Source organism: Mesoplodon bidens (genome assembly GCF_964165515.1).
Source record: "Mesoplodon bidens genome assembly, chromosome: 6".
Classification (NCBI taxonomy): domain Eukaryota; kingdom Metazoa; phylum Chordata; class Mammalia; order Artiodactyla; family Ziphiidae; genus Mesoplodon; species Mesoplodon bidens.
In genome coordinates, this window is record NC_138162.1 from 60,404,638 (window position 1) to 60,417,193 (window position 12,556).

General features: G+C 41.0%; 1 protein-coding gene across 3 annotated transcripts in view; it reads right to left on the reverse strand.

The window, feature by feature from the left end:
- The window catches only part of ADAMTSL1 (ADAMTS like 1), a 472,971-nt gene that overhangs the window by 145,024 nt on the left and 315,391 nt on the right, over window positions 1–12,556 (reverse strand). The gene's annotated exons all lie outside the window — the stretch shown is intronic.

Consider the following 12,556-nt stretch of genomic DNA (forward strand, 5'->3'; position numbering starts at 1 on the left):
TTTGAAGGAAATTGTACGTGTAACTGTATCTCAATTCTATTGTCTTCATTAGTCTGTAAATATCATTGGGCACAGAAATTAGACCTTATTGTTTTATTTCCCACAATGCTTGGCAGAGGGCTCTTTGTAGTGAAGGTGCCAGCAGAATGAAGGTAAAGCCTGCCCTTCAGGGTCATGGTAGAGAAAATTCCAGAATAATCACCACATAGTTCAGATACTTTACCTGAAAAGAATTATAAGAATCAGATTGTGAGTACCTTCCATGAGACTCAGAATCCACTCCTCTCTCAGTCTACTATTTTTTCTTTTCTAGATTCATGCCATTTCTAAGAACTACCTGTGACATGATGGCAGTTAAGCGGATTAATGTCTAATGATGACTTGAAGCTGATGTCTTGATGAGGCTGATGATAACTGGAGTGTGTATGTGGAGGTGGGAATCTAGAAGGGTTGGGTGGAGGAATGGATGGGAACTTCAGAGATCCAGTGTCAGACCTGGCAGGGCCTTAGGTCAATAAATCATTCAATAGCACAGAAATGATTTAGCGGTGGCTTTGGGGTTCCTGTAGTCAGTCATTTCCATCTTTGTGATTATTTCCACCTCTCTGATTTCCAAAGGCTCCAAGAACTGTTCACCTAATATCATGTTAACATCCATCCAGAGGAAGAAAGAAGACAAGGGGTCATTTTTCAGGAAAGGGAAAAAAAATCATGAAAAGGTCAGGGAACTCACAAGACTTAGTGGTGAAATTAAGACTAGGAGTCACATCTCCTGTCCCAGCAGCAGTCTCCCAGCTCTGCTTTTGGCCGTGGACCTCTTGCTTTGCTTTTTCTTACCTCCTCTTGGAGGAAAGGCAGGAGAGAGAAAAAGCAAGGCTTACATCAATCATTCTTCAATTTGGCTATGTATGGGCAGTTCAGATAAAACTGAACTGCCCATACATAGCCATAGCCCATACATAGGGAAGGAAATAGAAAATCTCACCTAAAGGGAAGTTTCTGGATGGTTTGTGTTTGATTCAGTGCCATTCCAGACCATCACTGCTATTACAGGGACAGTCTAGCTTCTGTGGCATTGAACTAGAGCTGCAACTTTGTGGGGGATGACAGAGAGGCTACGAGACATTGTGATAGAACTCATCCACCCATTCATTCACTCATTCACCCATATTAGGTGTTTTCTCTCAAAGTCAACAATTACATACTAACTGCTTAGTTTATTTCAAAGAGCTAATAAGAGAAAGATGATTATATAATTTGCTTATCTTTAGTAAGCCATACAATATTTAAGTAATAATATCACTGTTGTTTTGTAGGAATCTTAATAGATGCATCATAGTATCATTGCTAAATCTTTTCAGGTGTTCAGGCTGTTTTAGATTAAAAAAATGAAACATTGACTTAATGATTTAAATCTTTATGATGTCCCAGGAACATGGATGCCTCCAAAAGAATTTCCAAACGGGAATATTGAAAGCAGGCTTAACCAAATTTCATTAGAACTGACAATTTATGATGACTGAACTTAGTGGATCATTAATCAGTTTTACCATCTTCAAAAGGCAGGGATTAAGAGTTGCTAAATTCCTAAGTCTGTTGGCATAGTTCCTTCCCTATCAGAGCCCTGTCAGAAGGGGTTCTTGAAGTGAACATTTAGAGCACAAGACTAGAAGACAGGTCTTCTGAACTTGATTTAGTTTCTAAGTTTTACCATTGGCAAATCCCTTCTTTTTTCTACATTTCAGCTTATCACGTTCTAAACCCCAGTTGAAGTATGTTTTCTTATCCAGCAGAAGGAACAGTTAAAATGAGGTATATAAGGAAGCTGCAGACCACCTTTTGGTATTTCCAATGACCCTTCTGTTGGTAATGTTGGACACCCTGAATGAAGAATTAAATGTGAGGAAGGACAGGGGATGAAAAGGTTGTGAGGAAGAAAGGGAGAGGGGCTCACGATATGGGCCAATATCCCCCCGCCAGACAATTTATTAGCTCTGTATATTCAGATCATTTTTTCTTCCCGTAGAACTACTGCACCTGCCTGATCTCATGCAGGGAGTTGTAAATCCCACTCCCACACTGGGCCCGACACATGTAACTTTTTTTAGGTGGTGGTTAGCTTTTATAGCTGCAACAGTTCCTCCAGGCACTGGTGCTACTGAGTGAGCCTTGATGCTTCCTGCCCGTACGAAGCCTGGAAAAGAATTCCCACAAAGTTGGTGAAGAGAAGGGGGAGCTCCATCACACTGGGCACAAAGCCATGAGGGTCTGAACTAAGATGGGAATAATGGGAATGGGAAAAAAAGGAATCTAGATCTCAAAATTTAGCATTCATATATTCTTCTATTCTGTAAAATGTATACAAAGATAAAGAAGCTAAAATATTTGCCTTCATAAATCAGTCTTAAATATTGTCTTAAGGTAAAATCTACATGGGACAAAATCTGAATTTCTCATTTATTGTGTATACTTAGAAATTGTTTCTAGTCATAAAACTGAACTCTTGGGGCTTCCCTGGTGGCGCAGTGGTTGAGAGTCCGCCTGCCGATGCAGGGGACACGGGTTCGTGCCCCGGCCCGGGAAGATCCCACATGCCGCGGAGTGGCTGGGCCCGTGAGCCATGGCCGCTGAGCCTGCGCGTCCGCAGCCTGTGCTCCGCAACGGGAGAGGCCACAACAGTGAGAGGCCTGCGTAACGCAAAAAAAAAAAAAAAAAAAAAAAAAAAAAAACTGAACTCTTTAGCTCAAGGAGGTACATAATTATTTGGTGTGCGAGTAGGGATTTGAAATAGGGTTTCTTGTTCCAGTACTTTTTTCCAATCTCTCAGGTCTTTAATATGTCCATAAAATTGGTAGATGGAGTTTGGAGGCTGCCACTAGGGGGAACAATACTTCTGGAGAGGCTTCCCATGCAGGACTCTCTAGGAAACATGACAAGGCAAAGGAAAGTGCTTGCTGGAGACTGAGGTTTGCTTTAGTCTCTCTATCTAGCCTGGCATATACGGAGAGAGATTCCTGGGGTAAAAATCATTTTTTTTTGTATTTCAGGCATCAACTCTATTAATTTAACTTAATTTGTTGGTAGCTGACTTCTGTCAGCTTGAATTTAGGTTTCAAATTTGACAGGCCTGTTTTAGAATGCACAGGCACAGAAACATACTGCTGCTTTCCAAACAAAACCAGAAAGATTTCTCGGGGTTGTTTTGGAATTTATGGAATTAGAGGATGAGGGGATGTGGATTGGGGCATAATTAAGACATACATAGCAAATAGTACTGTGGTCATATTAGGTATATTAATACTCTCTGCTTTTCTCCCATACCCACAATCCCTTTTGGTTTACTAGGCTAAAACTTACTGCTTTATTTCTTTGGTCATTATTTTTAGCTAGAAAATGAAAGCACAGTTTTGCTTTTCTCGTGGCCTTTACTTGTAAGCTTCTTTGTGACAGCTTGTCTTCTCAAGCATTCTACAAATTAAAGACAACTTGAGAGAATACAGATAATTGTTTTAGTTACACAAGTGAAGCCCTTGTTGTCCAAACGAGTAGGATATGGACAGAGTGCTCGTGGGCCAGTCCTACCAAGCACAAGCTCCTTGTGGTGGAATTCTCTCCTCTGCATTTGCAATGCATAGTCAGAAGGTACTCTCATTTGAAAAGGAGGCTGCTCTGGGTGTCTAGAGGAAAGGCTCTAGCAATCCTGTGTGTGGGGTGACATCATGATGCCTTCTAAATCCTTGGCTCCATGGTGACACCACTGTCTTGTACAGGCTCACCTCTCAAAGTCATGTCCACAACCAACCATGTGAAACTGTGGTAGAGGGGAAGGCTTCCTGACTTCAGTCAAGAGACATAGACTCACGTGGTGTTCCTGGGCAAGCCTTTCAGCTCTGCGAGCCTCTAACTTCCTTCTGCAAATTTTTTTTTTGCGGTACACGGGCCTCTCACTGCTGTGGCCTCTCCCGTTGCAGAGCACAGGCTTCGGACACGCAGGCTCAGCGACAATGGCCCACAGGCCCAGCCACTCCGCGGCATGTGGGATCCTCCCGGACCGGGGCACGAACCTGCGTCCCCTGCACCGGCAGGCAGACTCCCAACTACTGCGCCACCAGGGAAGCCCCCTTCTGCAAATTGAGGATAACACCTCAGAGAGTTCTTGTGAGGATCAAATAAAGGAGTGAGCTTACTGTTTCTGAGGACCTATTTCTAAGAAACAGTGTCTTACTGTTTTCTAAGTAAAAAAGTATCAGCTTAAGCATCAGATACATCTAGTAAATTAGTAATTTTTGATGGTACAGGTGTGGGTAACCTACATTACCATCTTGAAAGTCCTCCTTGGAATTTCCAGTTGTCAGAGGAACATTTCAAGCTCTGGACACAGAAATACCCATTTGTTACATCGGCCATGATGTACCATCTCAGGCCTCTCACCCTAACAAATCATTCTTAAACCCATTTTAGGTCTCACCACACGACTAGAACCTAGAAATTATAGGTACATCCTTTCTTTTTAGAACAGTGTCTTCCTCATCTTTTCAAACTTATCTGTCCCACATCCCAACACAAACTTGTCTTTCCATTCAAGATGGCCTCTTTGACTCTCCTTGTCATTAGTTTTGGACAGAGTTCATGTTCTTCCTCCTCCTGTTGGTCCTTCCAAATTCTCCCCGTCCCTTAAGAGTAAGTTCAAGTCCAACCTCCTGTTACCACAGTCCACAAGAATCCCTTCCCTTCCTGATCTTCCAGAGTGGTTTTAAATTGTACTACAAAGCCCTTTCCATTCTACAACATCTCGTTCCTTCAGTTAGATTGTAAATGAATACTTCAAGGGCTGGGACTTCTACTTCTTTCATAGTTCTCTCTTCAGTATTCAGTATAGTGCTGGCATGCTGAATAAATACTTAATAAAGACTTATTTAGTGACCTCCAAAGCAATGGAGCTGAAAATGATCATTTTGACAATATAGCACACTGGATAAGAGCACAGACTCCAGAGTCACGGTGACTGGATCCCAACCCCAGCTGTACCACACAGTAGCTTTGTAACCTTGGACTAGTAATTTACTTCTCAGTGACACAGTTTTCTCATCTATAGAATGAGGAGAATTACTGCACCAACCTAGGGTTGTTGTGAATATGCTACGTGAGTTCGGGTATTTCAAGAACATAGAAAAGTACTTGACATAGTAAATACTACAGAAGTGCAGGTTACTATTATTATTTGGTTGTTGTTGTCGACATCACCATTGCCATCATCATTCACTCTTCATGTCTGAACCTATGTATTCTGGACGTTGTGAGGAGCTGCTTTGACATGGGTAAATGACTGAGAAATGTAGCATTTTCAAGAAAAAAAACATAAGTCAGGGCCATGGCCAGGTGGTAAGGCATTTGCCCTGTGAGAGAGCGGGGCATGGGCCCCCGTGTGTTTACCTTGGTGGCAGCCCTGGGGATGGGAAAGAGGAGGAGAGGACTGAGGCCACATGGCACACTGGGTTGGCAGCTGCCTCAATTCCATTCTTGACTCAGGAATCTTGGAATAAGGACAACTAGTTGTTTCCATAACTGTTTTAACACTATGAACCAACTACTGAAATCTTAGAACACTTAAAAGAAAAAAAGCCAGAATTCTGCGATTGCAAAAAAGTATAGAAATAAGAGTAAAAGAATAAAAATTGGAAAAAAGTGCGCTTAGAAGCGAGTAAGTTAAGGGGTACTGTGCAAAGAACGTCAGCTCCCAACTCCTAGGGGGACATGTTGAGGTCTTTTCCTTACCCTGAAATGCAGATTTGTTTTTGTTTTTTTCTTTTTTCTGCTTAGGGATTCCTAAGATTAGGATAATCAAATCTACCACAAAGGGAGGGTGGGAACAGGTATCTAGTAGACAAGTGGACAAATTTTATACAGTTTTTTATTCTATCATGTTACTAGATTGATATTATCATCGCATTTTAGAGAGGATGCAAAAGCTCAGAGAAGTTAAGTAGCTCGCTCAGCTGGTGCAGGGAATCAGGAATGGGGAATGACCTTTGACCTTTTAAAAAAACTGACTCTATTCAAGCATCCACTGGGGCCTAATAGGAAGGCCTGTGGTTTGGCTTTATTTTGGGTTGGGGGTAAGTTGTGCGAAGATTTGTAGTTACTCAGGGAAATGGACAGTCACTAACAAGAACATTCTGGATTTTAAGCAGCTTGAAGCTGGAGGACAGAAAGAATGCTGTGAGAAGACGTCCTCCGCGAGCAAGCATTTTTTTCCAAAACTAAAAAATATAGTAGCCCAGAGACTTGCAAGGGAGAGCTTTGTCCTGTACAGATATTTTAGGGAACAGATTTGAAGTTCATGAAGAGTTCTGTATCACCATTTGGTGAGGGTAACTTTTTTTTTTAACCTTGGCTGTTTTTAATTTAACTGCAACTAAAAGTTATTTAATGCCGGAAGCTCCATGACTGCTCCAGGTGGAAGTATAGAAAATATTTTTGGAATGGGAAAGGTCACCTAACCACACACTCTTAACACTGCCCTAATACTTTCTGCCAAACCCTTCAGCTTCCTTCTCTTAAGAAAATCATAAAGTCTTGAATTTGCTAATATGAGTAGTTCTATCTGCCTGCTGGGTAATTCATTTCAAACTACAGACCTCTGCATGAAATGACTCTGACTGGATTCCCTGTTTACCTTGAATAGAGATCACCAAACTCCAGTCGGCTGCCACCTGCTTTTGTAAATAAAGTTTTATTGGCATGCGGCCACAGCAGATTAAGAACTTTCTATGGCTGCTTTTACTCTACGTTGGCAGAATTGAGTGGTTGAGGCAGAGACGGGATTGCCTGCAAAGCTAAAATGTTTACTATCCGGCCCTTTACAAGAAAAGTTTGCTGACCCTGACCTAGAACATGGAAGCACTTTCGTTTCTGGTTTGTTTCAGGATCTTCCTCATTTATACGAAAATGTTAACCACTTTTTCAGAACTGCTATTTGCTAGGACCACTTTTCTAGGAAGAATAAATTAACTGCTAGGGGGATCTTTTGAGACCCTCTAGCTCTTCAGAGAGTGGGCAGTGGCTGGTTGTCACTGATTGTCTCTGGTTGTCACTGATGTCCTCTAATGTTCTCTGCTGTCTGATTCATGCTAGTCATTTCTGTGACCTTGCATTGATCTTCTATACTTTTTTTTTTTGGCTAAGCTTATGTATTTACTGGGATGGCTCCTTTTTCTCTGACTTGCTATTCTTACACTTTTCAACAGGGAGAAACATTTGTCCTCCCCATTTCCTTTAGTTCTATAAAGGAAACAAGCCAAACCAAATTGAAACTGGTTTCTTCTTCCCTCCCTAACTGCCCAGCCTCCAGTTTTTATATTATCTACAAACTTGGAAACTGCATTTCATGTGCTTATGAACTTTTACATATAGCATTATTCACAACTGTGGTTCTGAAATTGACCCTGGAGGCATTTTCCATCTGATTCTCTCCTCCATTCTAAGAAGTTTCCATTTGTGGATACTCTGCATTGCCCAAGCTAAAGCCTTCCAAATACTCCTTAATTCATCTCCTACTCAACACCACTTTGGAACACTGTCCAGAGCTTTCTGGGAAGTATAAACACTTAGAACATACCGATTCTCTGTCCTACCAGATCAGAAATGTCAGCAAAAAACTGTCAGTAGAGTATAAGCATCCTCTCCTGTTGTCTGGATTTAGGCTGATAATTCTCAATCACACTGTGTTTTCCTAGACACCTTTCTAGTGCTATTCTTTGAACAACTGCCCAGGGGTTCCTCAAAATAAGAGTAAAACTCCTAATTTTGTGACATCCTGGAAGATGGTGTGTTACACTGGTCTCATCTCTAAGTGACAATTATACTGTCAAATGTGTATCCACTGTGTGCCAGGCACTTTACAGATAATATTTCTGTTCTTCACTCCACTTTTATGCAGGGTGGGTATGATCGTTTTAACTGATGAGAAGACCAAGGTTCAGAGAGGTTAGACTTATGTGGCTACTACGTGGTAGAACTAAGATGCTGTGATTCTAGCCTTCCTGTCCTCCACCACTGTCGACTGTCCCCAGGGTTAACTGATATACCATTAGGTTGCTCCTCTTGACCAAGGGGGTGGGGAAGTGAGGTGGGTGTACCCAGACACACAATAGAAGGAAGGCAGGGACCAGCTTAGGGATTAAAAGGCAGAAACTCCATGGCGTTAGCCTGTTCCCTAGGGTTCCATATAGATGGAATGGCACCTGTGAGCTGCTTCTCCATCCCTAAGAAGGAATCAGTATCTTCTTCCAAGTATCTAGTTTCATATTCTTTGTTATGTTCATCTGCATTCCTTTGAAAAAACCCATAACTTTTAGGAAAGCCTTGTTTAAATGCTTTAAGACTTCTACCAGCTGAGTTATGAGGAGTATGTGACTACCAGCTCACTCTTGGACCAAAGGTGTTGTGTAGCAAGCAGGGACTTCCCTGCCCTATTGTGGGGCTATCAGCAGTGTTTAGATCCTTCTCAGAGGATAGGATCAATCTTCATGCAGCTTTCCTTCCCAGTTTGGTAACCCAGCTCCCTGTGGCAATTTTGGAAAATCTGACTTTTCTGTAAAGAAGTTAGCAGTGTCCTTGCAGGTGTTGTTTCTGGAGTTTGGATTCCGATGTAGGAATACTGAACATATATATTTGTCCATAATGACATGAGCCTCCTGGTATTAGATGTGGGGAAGAGTTATTTACATAGATTCTTCAACTAGGGTTGCCCCCTCTCCAAATGCAAATTCAGCTTTTGCCTGAATCTCAGCTCAAAATGTGGTGAAGAGTAGAAGGGCCCAGGAAGTGTTCAGTATTTATCAGAGTGACCAAAAAGCAAGAAACAGTTCAGCTTCATCTTGTTTGTGGTTGAGCTATCTAAGCACACACATACACAGGCCATCAACAGTGTAAACATACATGGTTAGAGACACAAACACAGATGTGACATTTATAATGTTTATGAGTGCCTATTATGTGCCGAGCACTGTGCATCTTTACAGCTGGGGGTGTATATGTAAAGGCAGAGTGACCAAGAGAAGAAAAGGCTCTCCCTGAAACAGATGTGCCACAATAAAAACAAAAGTCTCACAAATTGGAAGCCAGCTGGCTAGAAGATAGCATGTTAATTTATGCTAGGTTTAGCTGACCCCAATGGCTTCTTTCTAAAATACTGGCAAGCCCATGTATTCAACTAAGGTTAAAATCAATAAAAAGAAACAGGGTCCCTGGAGCCAGACTGAATCTAACATCTCTGTGCTTCAATTTGTAAACACTTGTAAACTTGGGATAGTAACCTCAAGGGTTATTGTAAGAATAAATGGACACCTGTAAAATACTTAGAACAGCTTAGAGCTCAAAGCAAGGGCTCAATAAATGTTAGCGATGATGGTGATGATGAGGAGGATTTATCCCTTGGCCTGGATGTAACGGGAGACAGGATACCATAAGATATCTACTCTCGCACTTATTCACACTATAGCAGTACTTTGCAAATTGTACAGTCTTGTGCCACAGAACCTCGGGGTTCCTGAAACTTCTCAAGGGGAGAACACGTGGGCAAGGTAGAAATGTTAAGTTGGGAGTGGGTACCACTGTGGAACTCCACCATAACTGCACGTTAGAGACTGGAAGTCCAGATTATGCAAAACCATTCAGACTGCTGTCTCCAGCCATTAGGAAACCTCCCTCCTCATCACTGGCATCCACCATTCTTTTCTTCCTTCCTTCATTCATCAGTTCATCATCTGTCTAGTGTCTATTATGTTCTTGCAATTGTGGAGAAAATAAGATACATTCTTAAACATTGGCCTTTGAAGAAGAGTAACATAATCCAGAAGGCAATATAGAAAAACAAATAACTAATTCTAATATACATGGTAGGGCAGAGATAGAGTATTACGCACAGGGTACCATGTGAGTTGCAAAGGGGGCTATCTGACCCAGCCTTGCCGGGAAGGTTTCCAGTCAGGAAGGATAGTATTAGATAGACAAAGTGGGTTGGAAGTTCCCAGGCAAATTTGTAAACAGCAGGTGAGTGGGTACTTTGGAAGGGCAGAGCTCAGTGGGGTGAAGTGAGGGGATTTGGTAAGAGATGAAGCAAGAGAGGCAGGCAGATATCAGATGATAAAAGGCATTGTATATCATGCTAGGGCATTTGGAACTTATCCTCAAGTGCTAGCTGGACATGAAAATAATTTTAAGCCTGGGAGTACCATGGACAATTTTGAAAGAAAGATGCTCTGGCAGTAGCATGTCAAATGATCTGGGGCAGAAGTCACACACTTTTCCTGTAAAGGGACATATAACAAATACTTTAGGCTTTCAGGGCCACCTATGGTCTCTGTTGTATATTCTAGTTTTTATTTGTTTTAATAACCCTTTAAAAACGAAAAGCCAAAACTTGAAAGCTTCTTAGATAGCCTCACCCACCAGAGGGCAGAGAGCAGAAGCAAGAAGAACTACAATCCTGCAGCCTGTGGAACAAAAACCACTTTCACAGAAAGACAGACAAGTGAAAAGGCAGAGGGCTATACACCAGATGAAGGAACAAGATAAAACCCCAGAAAAAAAACTTAACAGAGATAGGCAACCTTCCAGAAAAAGAATTCAGAATAATGATAGTGAAGATGATCCAGGACCTTGGAAAAAGAATGGAGGCAAAGGTCTAGTAGATGCAAGAAATGTTTAGCAAAGACCTAGAAGAATTAAAGAACAAACAAACAGAGATGAACAGTACAATAAGTAAAATGAACACTACACTAGAAGGGAACAATAGCAGAATAACTGAGGCAGAAGAACGGATAAGTGACCTGGAAGACAAAATGGTGGAATTCACTGCTGTGGAACAGAATAAAGAAAAAAGAATGAAAAGAAATGAAGACAGCCTAATAGACCCCTGGGACAACATTAAACGCAACAACATTTGCATTATAGGGGTCCCAGAAGGAGAAGAGAGAGAGAAAGGACCCAAGAAAATATTTCAAGAGATTATAGTCGAAAACTTCCCTAACATGGTAAAGGAAATAGCCACCCAAGTCCAGGAAGCACAGCGAGTCCCATACAGGATAAACCGAAGGAGAAACATGCCGAGACACATAGTAATCAAATTGGCAAAAATTAAAGACAAAGAAAAATTATTGAAAGCAGCAAGGGAAAAACAACAAATAACATACAAGGGAACTCCCATAAGGTTAACAGCTGATTTCTCAGCAGAAACTCTACAGTCCAGAAGGGAGTGGCATGATATACTTAAAGTGATGAAAGGGAAGAACCTACATCCAAGGGCACTCTATCCGGCAAAGATCTCATTCAGATTCAATGGAGAAATCAAAAGCTTTACAGACAAGTGAAAGCTAAGAGAATTCAGCACCACCAAACCAGCTTTACAACAAATGCCAAACGAACTTCTCTAAGTGGAAAACACAAGGAAAGAAAAGGACCTACAAAAACAAACCCAAAACAATTAACAAAATGGTCATAGGAACATACATATCGATAATTACCTTAAACGTTAATGGATTAAATGCTCCAACCAAAAGACACATGCTTGCTGAATGGATACAAAAACAAGACCCATCTATATGCTGTCTACAAGAGACCCACTTCAGACCTAGGAACACATACAGACTGAAAGAGAGGGAATGGAAAAAGATATTCCATGCAAATGTAAATCAAAAGAAAGCTGGAGTAGCTATACTCATATCAGATAAAATAGACTTTAAAATAAAGAATGTTACAAGAGACAAGGACACTACATAATTATCAAGGGATCAATCCAAGAAGAAGATATAACAATTATGAATATATATGCACCCAACATAGGAGCACCTCAATACGTAAGGCAACTGCTAACAGCTATAAAAGAGGAAATCGACAGTAACACAGTAATAGTGGGGAATGTTAACACCTCACTTACACCAATGGACAGATCATCCAAAATGAAATAAATAAGGAAAGAGAAGCTTTAAATGACACAATAGACCAGATAGATTTAATTGATACTTATAGGACATTCCATCCAAAAACAGCAGATTACACTTTCTTCTCAAGTGCGCACGGAACATTCTCCAGGATAGTTCACATTTGGGTCACAAATCAAGCCTCAGTAAATTTAGGAAAATTGAAATCATATCAAGCATCTTTTCTGACCACAACGTTATGAGACTAGAAATGAATTACAGGGAAAAAAACACAAACACATGGAGGCTAAACAATATGTTACTAAATCACCAAGAGATCACTGAAGAAATAAAAAAATACCTAGAGACAAATGACAATGAAAACACGATGATCCCAACTGCTTTTGGGATACAGCAAAAGCAGTTCTAAGAGGGAAGTTTATAGCTATACAAGCCTACCTCAAGAAACAAGAAAAATCTCAAGTAAATGATCTAACCTTACACCTAAAGGAAATAGAGAAAGAAGAACAAACAAAACCCAAAGTTAGCAGAAGGAAGGAAATCATAAACATCAGAGCAGAAATAAATGAAATAGATAAAAGAAAACGATAGCAAAGATCAATAAAACTAAAGGC